Raw genomic sequence first — 19,247 nt, 5'->3', positions numbered from 1 at the left:
TGAGTACTTGAAACATGGCTCGTCCCAAATAGGATGTGCGGTAAGGGTAAAAACACATCTGATACAGTATGAAAGGAAAAAAAGTTTGAGATTTGTCATTAATGATTTTTATATTGATTATATGTTGAAATGATACTACTTCGGATGTATTGGGTTATATTCAATATGGTTTGAAATTAATGTTGCCGATTTTTTTTCTTATTTTTATAAATAAAAGGCTTTTATAAATAAAATAGAAAATTTATTTTTTTTTAATTTTTTTTTTCAACGTTTATTTTTATTTTTGGGACAGAGAGAGACAGAGCATGAACGGGGGAGGGGCAGAGAGAGAGGGAGACACAGAATCGGAAACAGGCTCCAGGCTCTGAGCCATCAGCCCAGAGCCTGACGCGGGGCTCGAACTCACGGACCGCGAGATCGTGACCTGGCTGAAGTCGGACGCTTAACCGACTGCGCCACCAAGGCGCCCCTAAAATAGAAAATTTAAAGATACACACAGGGCTAACTTTACATTGCTGTTGGACAGGGCGGGTCTCAAAGGGAAGGGTAGGGCAGGGAGGAGCATATCCAGACAGAACGAGGAAAGTGGGAAAGGGACCCACAAGGAGGTCACAGCATTGCACACCTCCAGGGGCACCGCTGACATCGCGGTCAACTGGGGCTGCATCCCGCGACCCCATGACCCATGTCACGGAAGGGACCCAGGTTCCACCTGGAGAGAGGATGTGGAGAGAGGCGTGGCCGCTGTCTCCAAAGAGCAGAGGACAGTCCTGGGGCCCAGGGAGCAGACGTGTCCTGGGTGCCTCAAAGATGTGAACAGGGGCCTGAGGGAGAGCTCCAGGGGGGCCGACCCCCACTCAAGGCTGGGCCCGCACTGTGGCTCCCTCTTCCGGGGGCACAGAGGGTGGACGGAGCCTGGCAGATCTGCCTGAGGAGGGGCAGCATGCGAGGAAGATTACCTGCAGCGAATAGGTCCTCCCACCTGGAGCCTCGCACTTCCTCTGGCCTGGGTGGCTGCCCCAGGGGGTCAGGACTGAGGGGTTCCCTCAGGTTCAGGCCTGATGATAGTAGCACTACAACACCTACTTACTGAGCATCTATTATGTGCCAGGAGACTTTATTGTTACTCTTCCTCCCACCCACTCTGATGAGGTGGCCACTACTTCCTCCACCGGCCGGGTAGGGAAACTGAGGCTCAGAGAGGGGCGGACCAGGCTCCTTGCCCAAGGTTACACAGCCGGGATGAGCTGGGATTTGAACCCAGCCTGGCTGATACCAGTGCCCACCGCGTGGGGTGGCCTCCTCGGGAGCCGGAGGGGCAAGGGCCGGCTGGAGCCCTGGGGACTGGCTTGTTCTTCACGGGAAGCCGGGGCCCCACTGGGCTCTCCAATTAGCGGGAGCAGAGAAATCAGAGGCAGCAACAAGATCTGCTAATGAGCTGCCACATTAAACAATGAGTCACACTTCCATACGGTGCCGCTCCAGCCCTAACCCGGAACAAACAAGCTGTGAGAAACAGTTTACAAAACAGCGAGGTGTGACTGTCTCCCTGCTGCCGCCCGCCGCTGCCACCACCACGGCACTGCAGCCACCAGAGCGCCTGCCGCCCACGGGCAGACACGGGCACAGAGGCCGGCCTGGCGGGGCGCGGAGCCAGCCCGGGCTGCCAGCTCCGGAGAGCCGCCGCCTCCGGGATGACCCCACGTTGCTGCTTCCACCGCCATTCTAGCCGTCTCCGGGGACGCGGGGGCCCTGGCAGGTGGTCACTCAGTGACCGAGGGCGAGGGACTTACTCTCTCTGAGTCTCAGTTCCCTTGTCTGTATTGCAGGGATAATAATACTACCTGGCTCGTTTTTTGGCTGTGATGACTCACTGTGATGGTCACGTAAAGTGCCTCCCACAGTGCCTGGCACACAGTAGGCATGCAGAAAATCCTGGTCCCTTCCTCCGCTTCTCCCTGTAGAGGATCCAGCTCAGTGCCAGTCTTGTGGGTGGTCCCATTCACGGTGACCGCTTTCCTTTTCCTGTCCCCTATTACACTTACTCGTGCCTCTGGCCTACCCCTCTGTCCGGGGATAGGAACTGTCCTCCTCGTTTCCATACTTCCAGGCCCGGCACAGGGAGGCAGCACGGTGAAGGGGGGGGAGCAACAGGCTTTGGGGATAGCTCACGCCTCTTGCCATTATTAGCGGTGGGATCCCGGGCAGTAAGAACCATTTCTTGAACCCAGACGACGTGTCAAGCGCTTCAGGCTCATCATCTCATTTCATTCCATGAGTTACTATCCCATCTCACGGATGAGGAACTCGATTCTCAGCGCAGAGAAGTGGCGTGGTGTGACGGGCTTTGCGACGAGTCATCTCGGCTCAGCTGGACTACATTTCCCAGAATGCTCTTTCCGACACGGTTCTGGTTAGAACCTCCTTAGTGGTTCGGCTTCTCTAACTGAACCTTGACTGATGCACAGGGCGAAGAGTTCACAGGGAGTGAGCGAGTGATGGAGCTGGAATTCAAAATGAGTCTGCTTGTCACTCGGCTCTAGATTTGTCAACTATTCTGCCCGGATAATAATAACGCATACTTACATAGTAGCTATATGCCAGTTATATATTAACTCATTTAATCCTCATAACAGTCCCATAAGGTAATTTTTATTATTATCATCCACTGATACAAGTGAGGAAATGAAGCACAGAGAGGTTAGACAATTTGTCCAAGGTCTCACAACTAAAGATGGGGAATCTGAGAGTCAAACAACCCATCTTTTTACGTGTTACATTATTCTGCCTCCCAACTCTTCTGTAACGCCTTCTTTAAGCCTCAATTTTCCTCATCTGTAAAATGGGTTAGTCATATCTAATATTTAAGATCATAGTCATAGCTAAATATTAAAATGTAGCTATAGCACTTTTGGAAAGAGCAAGCAACAGGGAGTCAATTTACCCTCTGTTCTGAGCAACTGAAAACCCACAGAAAATATACAAAACAACAGTTTTCAGACATTGAACATCAGGCAGCACAAAATAGCAAGCCCTGAGAGAGGAGAAACTAATGAGGTGAGCCCTACGATTGCCAGCTTCTGCCTGGGGAGAGTTTCCAGGCTGCAGCACAGGGAGCGGGGTCCCAGCTGTCTCTGCATTAAGAAGATAGAGCAAGGAGTCTGGGGAGGCCAAAGCAACTAGAGTTCACCGGGCAGAGAACTGCAGAGAAGAGAGCCTTGCAGAGAGAGAGAGAGCTTCAAAAATCTACAGAGAGTTCCCCTCAAGCCTTCAACTGAATATTGAACAGCACTTGTATGTGAGGAAACTATCAGAATTGGAGGAAAGAACATCCCAAAGGAGCAGAGGAAACAGTTTGCAAAGTACACACAAGACCATTCGGTTTGTATCCCTGCCAATCAGAGTGAAAAACCTCGTAAGTCATGGGGCATCTAATTGATTCCTTAGAAGGCTATTGCTTCAGGAGTGGGGAAAAAGGTAATGGTCCTGCCTAAGGACCTCAGTTGAAACGCAAGTCTCAACAGAATCAAACTCTTTTTCAAGTATCAAGTAAGTTGACTGCATCCTAGAACAAAGCTCAAGGATATTTATAGGAACGTTAAAATGGCCAGCACACATGGTAAAATTCACAATGTCTGGGATCCAACCTAAAACTAGCATACGTGAAAAAAAAAAAAAAAGGCAGGAAAATGCAATCCTTGATAAGGAGAAGTTTATCAACAGAAACAGACCCCAAAATAACACGGAAGATAGAATTAGCATATAAAGATATTAAAACAATAGAACTATATTCCATACGCTCAGGAAGCTAAAGTAACGACTGATCACGTTACGTGGATACTGGGATGGGTGTGGGGAGGGAGGAAGGCCAAATTTAAGTTCTAGAGATGAAAAATACAGTGTCTGAGATGAAGAATACACTGATAAGGATTAATAACAGATTTGATAGCACAGAAGAAAGGATTAGTACATTTGAAGACATAGCAATAGAAAGAGCCCAAATGAAATACATAGAGAAAAAAAATTTTTTTTTAAACATGGACAGATCATCAATGAGCTGTGGGACAACTCTAAGAGGCCTAGTATATTTGTAACTGGGGTCCCCAAAAGAGGAGGGGAGCAGAAATATTTTGAAGAAATAATAGTCAGAATTTTCAAATTTGATAAAAACTAAACCAGGGGATCAAAAATCTCACAGAACATCAAGTATAGGAAACATGAATAAAACTTCACCAAGGCAAGTTTATTATTATAACTTTGTAATAGGAAAATTGCTTAAAACCAGTGATGAGGAGAAAATCCGAAAACAGCCAGAGAAAAAGAGACGGATTACATACAAAGAAATGAAGATAAGAATGACAGCAGGCTTCTCATCAGAAACAATTCAAGTCAGAAGACAGTGCTAAAACATCTTTAAAGTATGGAATGTAAAAATAAAACAAAAAGCCCCCATCAATCTAGAATTCTGTACCCACTGAAAATGTCTTTCAAAACAAAGGTGAAATAAGACTTCTTCCAAGATTAAAAAAAAAAAAGCTGAAATAATAATTATTATCAAAACTGCATTGTAAGAAATGCTACAGGAAGTCCTTGAGACCAAAGGAAAAATACCAGATAGAAACCTGGATCTACACAAAACAAGGAAGGCCTCCAGAAATGATAACTATGGGGCAAAATATCAAATACTTTTTTTCTTATTTAAAAATATATTTAAAAGATAATTTAGGGGCGCCTGGGTGGCTCAGTCGGCTGAGCGTCCAACTTCAGCTCAGGTCACGATCTCGCAGTTCGTGGGTTCGAGCCCCGCGTCGGGCTCGGTGCTGACAGCTCAGAGCCTGAAGCCCGTTTCAGATTCTGTGTCTCCCTCTCTCTCTGACCCTCCCCCATTCATGCATTATCTCTCTCTCTGTCTCAAAAATAAATAAACGTTAAAAAAAATTTTTTAATAAAAAAAGATAATTTATTGGTTAAAGCAAAAACACATAACGAGTATTCTCGGTTCATAACACATATAGAAGTAAAATGTGTGACAGCAATAGCATAAAGGCTGGGGGAAATGAAAGCACATACTCTTATAGGATTCTTATTCCATACATGAAGTGGTATAATAGTTTTTGAAGAGAGATTGGGATAAATTAAAGATGTATACTATAAACCCCAAAGTAACCACTAAGAAATATATACATATGTAGCCAATTAAAACAATAAAGGACATAAAATGATATTTAAAAAAACACAATCAGAAAAATAGGGAAAAAGGGAATGAGGAACACATGGGACAAAGAGAAAATAAATAGCAAGGTAGATTTAAACCCATTCATATTAATAATCACATTAACTGTGAATGGTCAAAAAACATAATTAGAAGGCCAAGATTGTCAGACTGTTTATCCAAAGCAAGATCTGATTACATGTTGCCTATAAGAAACTTACTTTATTTTATTATTATTTTTATTTTAGAGAGGAAGAGAGTGTGAGTTGGAGAGAGGACAGAGGCAGAGAGAGAAAGGATCTCAAGCAGGCTCCACACTCAGCATGAAGTCCAATGCTAGGCTTAATCCCACAGCCCGAGAATCATGACCTGAGGTAAAATCAAGAGTTGGACACTCAACTGACTGAGCCACCCAGCCACCCCAAGAAACTGCTTTAAGTATAAATTTAAATTCTATCAACAACTGATAGAATTTCAAGGATAAATGAGAAAATCTACAATTATAGATGGGGATACTTCAATATTCCTTTCTCAGTAATCAACAGAATAAACAGGCAGAAAATCAGCAAGAATATAGTAGGCATAAACACTGTCAATCAACTTGGCCTAATTGACATTTATAAAACACTTCACCCAACAACAGTAGAGTATACTTTATTAAAATGCACACAAAACATTTACCAAACTAGACCATAAAACAAGTTTTAATAAATTTAGTATTAGACAAAGTATGTTCTCTGCCTATAATAGAATTAAATTAGAAATCAATAATAAAAAGAGATCTATAAAATCCCCTAAATATGTGGAAACTCATTAACATACTTCTAAATATCCCATGGGCCAAAGAAGAAATCATAAAGAACATTAGAAAGTATTTTGAACTGGGGTGCCTGGGTGGCTCAGTTGGTTAAGTATCCGACTTCAGCTCCGGTCATGATCTCACAGTTCATGGGTTTGAGCCCCGCATCGGGCTCTGTGCTGACAGCTCAGAGCCTGGAGCCTGCTTTAGATTCTGTGTCTCCCTCTCTCTCTGCCTATCCCCTGCTCATGCTCTGTCTCTCTCTGTCTCTCAAAAATAAATAAATGTTAAAAAAAAAAAAGTGTAAGACCTTTCTCTAAAAAAAAAAAAAAAAAGTATTTTCAACTGCATGAAAATGAAAATACAATATATCAGAATTTGTGAAATGACACTAAGAAACATAAATTAAGCCCAAGCCAGCAGAAAAGAAGAAATAACAAACATCAGAGCATAAATCAATGATATAGAAAACAGAAAAATCATAGAGAAAATCAATGCAATCAAAAATTCTTCTTGTTTTTAGAAGATCAAATGACTGTTGGAAAAACACCAAATGGGGGGCACCTGGGTAGCTCAGTCGGCTAAGCACCTGACTTCAGCTCAGGTTCATGAGTTCCAGCCCAGTGTTGGGCTCTGTGCTGACAGTTCAGAGCCTGGAGCCTGCTTCAGATTGTGCGTCTCCCTCTCTCTCTCTGCCCCTCCCCCACTCGTGCTCTGTCTCTGTCACTCAAAAATAAATAAACGTTAAAAAATATTTTTTTAGAAAAAAAGGAAAAACACCAAATAAGTAAGATGCAACAGAGCACCAACTGATTTATTACATCTTGGATATTATTTATTGTGTGATATTGGATTATCCAGGCCTCAGTTTCTTGTATAAAATAGAGATAATAGTACCCACCTTGCACATTTATATATCACTAGTGAGAATGAAAAATGTAAGAACTTTCTAGCCACATCTGTCAATACTGATCAAATTTTAAATGCATTTACCCTTTTGCCCAGCAGTTGCAGTTCTGGGACTCTATTTATATCAACAGTTCTTTCAAGTTATAATTCTGATACCACACAATTCACCCATTTAACCTGTAAAATATAATGACTTTGGTTTATTCACAGAGTGGTACAACCTATTTTAAAAGATTTCCACCCCCCACCCCCCCGGAAGAAACTCCATACCTATTAGCAATGCCCGTAATTTCCTACCAATTGCCTCAGCCCCAGACAACAACGAATCTAATTTCTCTCTCCACAGATTTGCTTATTCTGGAAATTTCATATAAATGGAATTCATACAAATGTCATCCTTTGTGGCTGGCTTCCTTCACTTAGCATAATGCTTTCAAGTTTCATCTATACTGTAGCATGGATCAGTACTTCATTGTTTTTATTGCTTAATAATATTCCATTATCTGGATATACCACATGTTTACCCATTCACCGGTTGATGAATCCAACATTTGGATTGTTTCTATTTTTGCCTATTATGAATAATGCTGCTATGAACATGCTGCTATGAACATGCACGTACAAGTTTTTGCGTGGATACATGTTTTCATTTCTCTTGGATATCTACCTAGGAGTAGACTTTCTGAGTCAAAGGATAACTCCATGTTTAACATTTCGAACAACTTCCAAACTGTTTTCCAAAGAGGTTGCACCATTATGCATTCCCACCAACAAGGTTCCAATTTCTCCACAGTCTCACCAACTATTATGGACGGAATGTTTTCATGCCTCCCAAATTCATATGCGGAAGCCCTAACTCTCAGTGCTGCTATGTTTGGAGATGGGGCCCATGAGGAGGTGAAAGCTTAAATGAAATCCTAATGGTGGAACTCTAATCTGATCGCTGCCCTTATAAGAAGAGACAGCAGAGCTCTCTCTCCTTTCTCTGAACGTGCACAAAGAGTCCATCGAGCACACAGTGACATGGCAGCCATTTACAACCAAAAAGTGAAGTCTCACAAGAAACCAATTGGCCAACACCTTAATCCTGGACTTCTTGGCCTTTAGAGCTACGAGAAATAAATTTCTGTTGTTTAAACCAACCAGTCTGTGGTATTTTTGTCATAGTAACCTGAGTAGGCTAAGACACCAACACTTGTTATTGTCTGTCTTTTTGATTATTGCCATCCTCGTGGATGTGGTATCTCATTGTGGTTTAGATTTGGGTTTCCCTAATGGCTAACGATGGTGACTATCTCTTCATGCACTTATCAGCCATTCGTGTATCTTCTTTAGAGGAATGTATATTCAAATACCTTGCCCAGTTTTTTCAATTGGCTTATCATTTTATTATTAAGCCCACATATATTCTTATACTCATGTGAAACGATACCTACACAGCCTATTGGTTGCAACAGATTGGAAATAACCCTGGTGTTCATCATCAGGAACTGGGTAGTTCATTCCCACGTTGGAATATTATGCAGCTGTAAAAAAGAAAGAGAAGGGTCACGGGGTACTTTATAGAAAGCATACCAGAATATATTGGTAAAGGAAAACAAACAAGGTGTAGAACTATATATAATACTATATAATATAGTATATGTGTGTATAGTATTCTTTCTTTGACGAAAGAGGGAGAAGGGCATCTGGGCGGCTCAGTCAGTTTAGCGTCTGACTCTTGATTTCAGCTCAGGTCATGATCTCATGGTTTGTGGGATCGAGCCCCACATCGGGCTCATTGCTGACAGTGCAGAGCCTGCTTGAGGTTTTCTCTCTCTTTCTCTCACTCTCTCTCTCTCTCTCTCTCTCTCTGCCCCTCCCCCACCCACTTGTGCTTGCTCTGTCTCTCTCTCTCTCTCTAAAATAAATAAATAAATAAATAAACAAACAAACAAACATCAGGAAAAAATGTGGTGTGCCTGAAACCCAGACTTTCAGATCCAAAGGCCACTGCTTTAAAAAAAGAGAGAGACAATAACACACACACACACACACACACACACACACACACACACACACATATAATTGTTATTTGCTTATATTGCCATAAATAACCATTTGAAGGATCTACAGGAAATAAAGCGGTTAGCCATGTGGCCGGAGGTGGGTCAGGAACAGGAGTAAAACTGAGCACTCTCATTGTATAGCTTTATATATTATTTTGATTTTTTGAACCATTTAAATGTGTTACTTATCCCAAACACTAGAAAATGAAACACGAAATGTTTACAGTTCATTCAAGAATCTGGCCCACAGTAGGTGTTTCCTCTGAGGCCCTTCAGGGTGGGAGGAGAGTGGGGCACGGCCACACAAAGCTCCAGGCTTACATCGTTCTGGACCCCAGGGGAAATGGAAGTATCTTCTCACCCAGCATTCACAGACGAAAAGCTCAAGGAAGGAGTCACATGCTCATCCCGGTGGCAAGCAGCAGGAACCATGATTTGGTGCCCCATTTTTTATTCCCACCAACAAGATATGAGAGTCTTAATTCCTCCACATTCTCACCAACTGTTGTGGACTGAATGTTTGTGTCCCCCCTACCCTCATTCATATCTTGAAGCCCTAACCCCCAGGGTGACCGGGGAGATGGGCCCTGTGAGGAGGTGAAAGGTTAAATGAGGCCATGAGGAGGGGAGGTACCAGTGGGAGTGTCATTTCTTCCATGTGAGGAAGGGGCAGAGAAAATGCTGTGCAGATCAAAACAATAGACATCTACCTGAGCAGGGGAGACAGGCAATATGAAAAGACAGTTCTTAGAGTGTGGTGCATGCCACGATATGGGTAGGGTGCTGTGGGAGGCCAGAGGAGATAGCAGTCTAGCCAGGAAGCCTTCTTGGTGGTGGTGATGCTCTGTCTGAGTTTTAGACGATGAGTAGGAGGCTGTCTTCAGGGGATGGGAGGAGAGAATGTGGACAGTGTTCCAGGCAGAGAGAAAGGCAACATGAGCAAACACCCGGAAAAGGAACGTCATATTATGAGCTGAACTGTGTCCTCCATAATATTTGTAAGTAAGAGCGCTAAACCCCAATACCTCAGAAAGTGGCTGTATTTGGCGATAGGGCCTTTAAAGAAGTAATTAAGGTTGAATGATGTCATATGGGTGGGCCCTAATCCAATCTGACTGGTTCCCTTATAAGAAGAAGAAATTTGGACACACAAAGAGACAGGAAAAGACACACAGAGGAAAGGCCATGTGTCTGCAAGCCAAGGAGAGAGGCCTCAGAGAAACCAAACCTGCCAACACTTTTTATTGATCTTGGACTTCTAGCCTCCAGAACCGTGAGGAGATAAATTTCCATTGTTTAAGCCCCCAGCCTGTGGGCTTTGTTATGGTAGCCTGAGCCAGACCGTGCAGGTAGCATGATGTATTCTGGAATTTCCGGCCAGTCTGCCTTGTTCATCTGCAAGGTATGAGGCAGGAGTGACAGGTCCCTGTACAGGACAGTTACAAGCACAGCATGTAGTTTAGTGGAAATAAAAATAGCTCATGTTTCCTGAGTATCTATTATGCTGGACATTGTGCTCCGTTCCTTACAGGCATTCACTGGTTAAAATCTCCCTACAACCCTGGGGTGCCTGGGTGGCTCAGTCGGTGGAGTGTCCCACTCTTGACTTTGGCTCAAGTCACGATCTCATGGCTCGTGAGTTCAAGCCCACAGCCGCGCTCTGCGCTGACAGTGCGGAACCTGCTTGGGATTCTCTCTCTTCTTCCCTCTCTGCCCCTCCCTCCCTCTCTCAAAATAAATAAATAAACTTATAAAAAATCCCACCACAATCCTCTAAGTGCCATTCTCCTTCCCTCAGTAAAGAAAACTGAGGCACAGAGAGGTTAAGTGACTTCCCCAGGACCACCCAGCTGACAAGTGATGGAGCTGGGATCGGAATCCACAGCCGTCTGACTGCAACCCTGAGGAGGAAGGATACTCAGGATCTGGCACCTGCTGGGAGTGGTGGTGGAGGGGACGCTGAGGTTTTGAGCCCCAAAGCCTGGCCCGTGCTGGTGCCACAACTTCCGAGACCTAGCAGGGGTGGGCTTGAGGCGTGGGCAGCAGTGTGACACGAGTTGGTCAGTACCTGAGGCTTGAAGCCGAGCCCTGGGTTCAGATCCCGGCGCTGGTTCTGTGTGAGGCTTTGGACAAGTACCTTTGCCTTTTTGAAACTTGATTTCCTCATGCAGGAGTAATACTGTATTTCTCTCAAAATACTCAACAAATGATAAACGAATACTAGTATTTTCCTGAAAACTACCATCTCAGGGAGGGGGTGGGAGGTGACGTGCTCTTTTGGAGGTGCATTTGACCCCCAAACGTACTTGCTGGCCCTTCCTGGAACTCTTCCCCCAACTCCGACCCCTCCCTGTGGCAATCCTGTGTTCCAGGGCCGCCAGCTTCCTCCGGGAAGCCCTCCCCACGGCTGCTGTTCTGGGTCTTCTGATCCTTGTAGAGCATGTCTCTGAATAACTGGCCTGCCCCCACGGGGTGGTTGATGCAGGGGACAGGAGAGACTCCATTTACCTCCATGGTTTTCCTCCCTCCGCCCTCTTCCTTCCCCCTCCTTCCTGTCACTGTTCCTCTAGAAATCCTTGCAGTGTTACCACCGGGGTGACAAGAGACCCCAGTGCTCACTTCCAAGCACCTTCACTTACCTGAGACCCAAACAGGAGTGGGATAAAGCAATGGGCCAAAGAAGGGGCCTCTGAGGCCTCGGGTGAGTCTAATGGCACCTTAGCCTTTTTGGCTCAGCTCAGACAGCTGCAGCCACTCCTTCCTTTGTTTGTGAGGCCTGGCTTCTGACCCATGGGGCTTCTCCTCCCCTTCATGTGACATTTACAGAGTAAGGACCAGGCTGAACCAATGCACAGACATTTCCAAGGGCCTGCCTCGCCCTCTATGGAAGAATAGGGGCTGGTTTAGCACCTGGTTAAGCCCGTGCTAAGCACAGTGGGAGGGAACACAAGAACCAGGCAGTCTTCTGTCCCGGGAGGGAGTCAGCCCATCCCTGGGAAGAGCTGAGGACGGGACAGGGAGCCGGGCTGGACCCCAGGGAACAGCCTCTTCCCTCCTGCTGCCGGCCTCCATATGGTGACGGGCCCGAGGCCCGCTTCACACCTGCCTGGGTGGCCCTGCTGGGGCGCAGTGCGCGAGGACTCCAGCCACCCGCCCTCTGCGCCCCTCTCTCACCCTCTCACACGCTGTCACACTTACTAAATGAGATAATCTGAGCGAAGCACTTAGCGTCCTGCCTGACTAACAGTGGGCGCTTGATAAATGTGAGCTTGTACTCACAGCCCCTCCCCCCCACACTTTCACACACAGTCTTGTCTTGCACACACCTCACACATCAGCGCTGCCAGGGGCGCTCTGACACAGGCATGCCATTTGCTCACGGATACACCTGTCATACTCCAACTTACACAGACACTCTCGGGGTACCCTCATCACGGCCCAGACACAACCGCCCACCCTGCCCCACTTTTTCTCTCTGCTGAACTCCCCCTAGCAGGCTCCTGGACATGGACCAAGAGGCCAAGTGGCAAAGGCAAGGCACTGAGGGGAAGCCTGCTCTCCATGACTCAGCCCCATCAGAGAGGCCTGACTCGGGAGAAACCTGCAAGAGGGGACCTGAGGCAGGGGGGAGGTGGGCATTGAGGAGGGCGGCCAGGCTGACCTGGCTGGGTCTGCTCACAGGGACAGTGAGCTGAGCCATGTGGAGCCCAAGACCAGCCTCGGAGGGAGACACTGAGGTGGGGGGTGGAGGCGTTGCAGACAGGCAAACTGAGCCTCTACCGACCGAGCCAGGCTGGGAGCAGGGCTCTGGAAAGGTCCCCCTGCCCCACAGGGCCTCTCCCGCCCCCGCACACCAGCTGGAGTGCTCTCAAGGCTGACAAGGGCATGGGTTCAAGGACTTGCCCTCCCCCAGCTCCACCTTCAAGTATCATGTGTAAGAAATAGGCACATGTGGGGCGCCTGGTTGGCTCAGTTGGTTAAGTGTCCGAATTCGGCTCAGGTCACGATCTCCCGGTTCATGAGTTCGAGCCCCGCGTCAGGCTCTGTGCTGACAGCTCAGAGCCTGGAGCCCGCTTTGGATTCTGTGTCTCCTTCTCTCTCTGCCCCTCCCCTGCCCATGCTCTGTCTCTCTCAAAGATAAATAAACATCAAAAAATCTAAAAAAAAAAAAAAAAAAAAGGGAAAATAAACACACATTATGTAGGGTGCAAATGCACAAACACACAGACACGCAAGATCTCAGGGACACACACACTCACACGCACACTTGTGCCCAGACATGCAGCCTCTGCTCCCCCAACTTGGATAGTCCTGGGGTTCTCCTTCCTTTTCTCCCCACTGCCTTTCCTGGTTTCTCTCTCCATCCTGTGTGTCTCTTCACTTATTAGGCCAGGCCCCTCTGGTCCTTAACGCTGTCCTCTTCCGGGACTCCTTTCTTCACCAAGGATTTGTGCGCATGTGCACACGCACGCTTGCGCACGCACGTATCCCGCACGGTCATGGGATGCCCTGGGGCGCAGGCTCAGGCCAGACGGACTTCCCCTTTTTCATTTTGGGCCTTTGAAAGGTTGAGGGCGGGGATTTCAGCGTGGTGACCACCCCACCCCAGTACTTGGCCTCTGCTCCCTTGTTCAGACTCGCTGCAAACCCTCTCCTCAGGTGTCCCTGCTACTCTTGCTACTTGTTTGCGGTTCCAGAATAAACTGCTTTTCCCTGCACCTTTGTGTTTGCACATGCAGGTCTCTCTGCCAAGAATGCCCTCTCCACACCAGCTGTCAGTGGTTCTCATAGTTTTGAATTTCATTAACCAGTTAAAAGCTTCAAAAGAAAGTTCGGAGAATGACAGAAGGTTGCCATGTTTTCATTTCATCAGGAACAATATTTAAAATATAACTACCACTCTCTATCCAACGTGGTTTCACAAAAAGAATGCTTTAATACCAACGAAGTAGGAAGGACGTAATCTCAAGAGAAAGTGTAATCCTTTCTCGCCTGGGTGGCTCAATCGGTTAAGCGTCCTACTCTTGATCTTGGCTCAGGTCATGATCTCACAGGTTCGTGAGTTCCAGCCCTGCATCAGGCTCCGCGCTGACCTTGCAGAGCTTGCTTGGGATTCTCTCGCCCTCTCTCTCTCTGCCCCTCCCCTGCACTCTCGCGTGCCTGCGTGAGCGCTCTCTCAAAAATAAATAAACATTAAACAAAGAGAGCAGTCCTTTACATTGGAACACATTTGGCGTTACGTAAAACCTATTGCATTATCCTTTTTCTCATTTGGCCCAGGAACCACTGGAAACTTCATCACAGACCAGTGTTTGGAACCGCGGAGTCCTCAGCTCACACTACATCTTCTTCAGGAAGCCTGGAGCCCGTCACAACCTTCCCCCGCACCCTTCCCCTGGCAGTGGTCTCACTGACCATAGGACTCCTCTGTGCTCTGCCCATACAGCCGAAGTCGTCACTGTTTAGCAAGGGCTAAACAAGCACTACCAGGTGCTTAACACAGGTTATCTCATTTCATCCTCATAACCCTGAAAGATGAACAATCTACAGACAAGGAACCCTTAAGTGCCTTCCCCTAGTCTTGCACCCCCTGCTGGAGGCACCGGGAGAAGGTAGCACCTTGGGGTTGGTGGAAAGAACTGCAAAGCCAGGTCTGGCTGCAGAGCTGGGCTCCCCGCTTCCTGCTTATAAGACTGGGACAAGTCAGTTCATCAATCTGAGTCTCAGGAACAATAATACCTACTGCACAAGGTTGTCCTGAAACAGTGCACGTGAAGGTCCCAAGCCAGTGCCTGGCACATGGAAGATACGGAGCAATGTGAGTTATTCCCCTCCCATGTCTCTCATCTCCCCTCTCTGATCCCCGTGACTTTCCCTGCATCACATTCTCCTGATTGTCCTCCCACCTTTCTTTCCAGACTCCTGAGTTAGGCCTTACTGCTTCTCTTCCCTCTGAAGGTGAGAGTGCTCCAGGGAATAATCTTTGGCCCTCCCTCCTCTTCCTTCTGTCTACTTCCCCAGGCTAGGTGATCTCACCCAGGCCCATATGTGTCATCTCTACACTGACTCCAAAATTTATATTTCCAGTTCTTGATCTCTCCCCAGAACTCCAAACCTACATATTTAACAGCCTGTTTGAAACCTCCCCGTATAGGCCTCCTGGGTCTCTCGGACTTAATACACATGGAACAGAGACTCAACACTTCTCCTATTCTATCTCTCTCCACCACTTTTCCCATCTCACTAAGTCACACCATTAGGACCCAGTTGCTCAAGCAAAAATTACATTTAGTTCTTCTCTTTCCATCACTCCTCACTTACAATCATCTACAGATCTCACTGTGCTGCCTCCATCTCCAAAATATAGCTCCAAACTTCCATTTCTCTCCATCGCCTTTACTGTCGCCGGAGTCCCAGTTCCCATCATCTCTCATCCGGTCCACACCAATAACCCAAAGTGGGTTATGTATAAACTATTTCTTTAGATCAGCTAGGGTGAGTCCTTAAACTTTTTCAAAATTATCTTGGCTATTTAATTCCTGTGAATGTTCCCATAAATTTTAGAATAATCTTGTCATCTTAACAGCAACAAAAAACCGTACTGGGATTTGACTGAGATTGCCGTGAGCATATAGGTCAATTTAGGCACAACGAACATCTTACTAATATTGAGCTTTTCAATCCATAAACATAGTCTACCAGTCCATTTATTTAGGTCTTCTTCAACACTGATTTATAGTATTCAGTTTAGAGATTTTTGCATGATTTTTCCTATTTTTCCCAGTATTTTGTGCTTTTTATGCTATTATAAATACGTTTTTTTAATTTCCCCTTTTCCAGCTGCTTACTGTTAACATATAGAAATGCAATTAATTTTTGCATATTGACTTTGTATCTTGCAAATATGTCAAATTCTTTTATGAGCTTGGTAGTTGTTTTAAGGATCCCCTATTACAAATAAAAGCAGTTTTATTTCTTCCTTTCCAGTCCTTATACCTTTTATTTCCTTTTCTTGCCTTATTGCACTGGCTAGCTAGAATTTCCAGTACAATGTTGAATAGAAGCAATGAAAGCAAGCATCTTTGCCTTGTTCCTAAAGTGGAGAAAAGCATTCATTTTTTTTTCACTAGTAAGTATGGTATTAATTGTAAGTTCAGTATAGATATACTTTATCCCTTCTATTCCTAGTTTGCTAAGAGGTTTTTTTTTTTTTTTATCATAAATGGGTGTTGGATTTTGTCAAATGTACTTCTACTGCATCTATTGAGACAATGTTATGGTTTTTCCTCTTTATTCTGTTAATGTGGTGAATTAAATGGATTTTTTTAAATGTTTATTTTCTTTATTTTGAGAGAGAGAGAGAGAGAGAGAGAGAGAGAGAATGAGTGGGTGAGGGGCAGAGAGAGGCAGAGAGAGTATCCCAAGCAGGCTCCACACTGTCAGCACAGAGCCCAATGAGGGGCTCAGTCCCACTAACCATGAGATCATGGCCTGAGCTGAAATCAAGAGTTGGACATTTAACCCACTAAGCCACCCAGGCACCCCAAATGGATTGATTTTTTTTGTAATGTTAAACTTACATTCCTAGAATAAACCACACTTAGTAATAATGTTTTCTCTTTTATATATGTTGTTGGACTTGATTGGTAATATTTTCTTAAGGAGTTTTACATTTTTTTATGAGTAATATTGCACAATAATTTCCTTCTCTTGTAATGTCTTTGTCAGGTTTTGGCATCAGAGGTGTGTTAGGTTAAAGACTGCCACAAATTGTTTGCTACTTTCCATTGAGAGGTGGAGCTTAATTCTCTTCTTTTTGAATTTGTGCTGACTTGAGCACTTGCTTGACCAACAGAGGTGTCCTTCCAAAGCTAGGTCCTAAGAAGCTTTGCAACTTCTTCCAGTCTTCTTGGAATGCTCACAGCTAGAGCCCCAGTCTGCCATGCAGGAAATGAGACCACCATGCTGTAAGGGGACCCACGCTAACCAAGAGGCCATATGGAGAGAGAGAGAAACATTGCTAAGCTAGCTTCCAGTTGTTATAATCCCTAGACATTTGAGTCATCTCAGCCCAGCTGAGGCCCAGATATTGTGGAGCATAGACAAGCCAACCCCACTGTGTGGCCTGTCTAAATCATGAGATATAATAATAAAGTATTGTTTTAAGCCACTACATTTAGGGATAGTTGTGCAGAAATAAATAACCAATAGGAGAATTGGGGTATGTTCTTTTTTTGTCTAGTTTCTGAAAGAGTTTGTGTACAATTGGTATTATTTATTCCTTAAATATTTGATAGAATTTACCAGTGAAACCATCTGGGTGGGAAATTTTTATATTATAAATTCAATTTCTTTAATAGATATAGAGCTATCGAAAAAAAGATATAGAGCTATCCAGATTTTCTTTTTTTTTTCCTTACAGAATGATCTATTAAAATGTCAATAAATCATCTCACTCCCCTTATGAAAACATCCAACGACTTCTCCTTGCACTAAGAATAAAATCCGAAATCCCCTCCATAACTTATGTGGCTTTTTGTGACCTGGCTTCTGCCTGCTTTTCAGATCTTACTTGGAACCACATTTTTTTTTTTTGGATATTTACAAAGATTATTTCTTATTTATTTATTTAATCTCTGCACCCAATGTGGGACTCGAACTCACACACAACACAGATTAAGAGTCACATGCTCCACCGACTGAGTCAGCCAGGGTGCCCACAAGGATGATTTCTTAGTGTTATTTAGATTTTAGCCCAGGTGTCCCCTCCTTAGGAAGGTCTGTTTGACTAACAAGTAAAAACAGTCTCCTCAATTGCTCTACATCATATGATCCATTAAAAAATTTTATAGCATTTATCACTATCTGACATTATCTTTATTATTAGTTGACTCGTTATTTCTAAGTGGTTGCCACACTTTTCTAGAATTTGTGGTCTTTGTGGCTGTGACCTGTTGGTCTTATTCATAATTATGCCCCTAGACCCGATATAACACCTTGTCATAGAAGGAAGTAAATACATATTTACTAAGCTGGAGACTGGTCCTAGAACCCTCAGCCCTCACCTTGGTGTATGTGTTGAGAAACTGCTGTGAAGGGGGACTTAGGAGTCTTGGCCTCGGCTCTGATTGGTCCCCGGAAATGGCCAGCATCAGGTGCAAGAACAGTTTCCAGTGGCCACACCAGACCACAGGGTTTTTTCCTTCTATGAGGATCTGACTCCTACCTGGTGCTCTCTTCCATCACCAGCAGCCGAGAGGTAGCTTAGAGTCCATTTAGGAGCAAGGATCCAGGTATAGCACTTGTGAGCAGAGATGTGGTTACACTGCGTAGTTTTGGTTCCCAAGCCCCTCAGTCTATGTGTGTCTTTGAAAATAAATCGCTTCCTCCCTCTGGCTCTTACCTGGCGCACTGTAAATGCTCGATCATTCTTGAATGAAGGCCCATTCCATGCCTGCATTTCTACGATTCTATCATACCCCCATACGATGGTTACAGATGAGGAAACTGAGACACAGAGAGGCCGAGTGACTCCACCAGTGCCACAGAGTAAGTTACTGGAGGCGCTGGAGCTCATAGATTTTCCCCTCGATTTATGATCCTACCAACAAGGGCATCAATTTCAGAGATTAACAGCTGCAAATGATGGCTTCAAGTCGGCTGCCCCAGCAGCTCTCCAAAGTGCATCTCCAATTCAGGTTTATCTTCATTAAGCAAGTAATTCATTACCGGGCGGTAAGCATTCGCATCAGAGCAAGAATATTAAAAAAGTAATTATATTTTTCACAGTGCAGCTTTCCGGGTAAATTGTATGCAAATTGCTGTCTAAATCAGGCTGGCAGATCCCATGCAGGTCTTGGCGCTATTCGGGAGGGATATTTTGGAGGCTGGATTGTCACCCTCCCCTCATCTCAGTGAGTGTCCAGCAAAGGGTCTTGCATTCAGTCAAGAAAGGCTCAAAAGTATGAGCAATTATTATCTCTTAACTCCTTCGAGCCTCAGCTTTCTCATCTGTAAAATGGGCCCCCACCAGGATTAAATAAGGGAATGGGAAGAAGAGTCTCTAGCACAGCACCTGCCTGGCATGGACATGCCAGGCATATGACTTCAGGAAATGGCAAGACAGCTTCGGGGAGGCCCATGAGGTTGTGTCAAGAAGTCATTGACACCTATAGGCCCAGAGAGTCCCAGGAGCAGCTCTGGGGTGCAGTGAGGGGGCGTTGGTGAGGGGTCAGGAGGCCTAGCTTCCTTCTCATCCTGATATTGCCACCCGTTCACT

The 19,247-nt window shown here is 45.2% G+C and overlaps 1 long non-coding RNA gene across 1 annotated transcript; it reads right to left on the bottom strand.

Annotated features, from left to right (window-relative positions):
- Positions 1-1,101: 1,101 nt before the first annotated feature.
- LOC111561718 lies at positions 1,102-18,275 on the bottom strand. Its single transcript, XR_002744437.2, has 3 exons — positions 18,195-18,275; positions 8,357-8,446; positions 1,102-2,504 (listed from the first exon to the last, which is right to left on the bottom strand). It is a non-coding gene; the product is annotated as an uncharacterized LOC111561718 (long non-coding RNA).
- Between the last annotated feature and the right edge of the window lie 972 nt (positions 18,276-19,247).

This window comes from Felis catus, chromosome C1, assembly GCF_018350175.1.
Source record: "Felis catus isolate Fca126 chromosome C1, F.catus_Fca126_mat1.0, whole genome shotgun sequence".
NCBI lineage: Eukaryota > Metazoa > Chordata > Mammalia > Carnivora > Felidae > Felis > Felis catus.
Note: the sequence above shows the minus strand (reverse complement) of the source record. Positions and strands in the feature narration are given on the sequence as shown.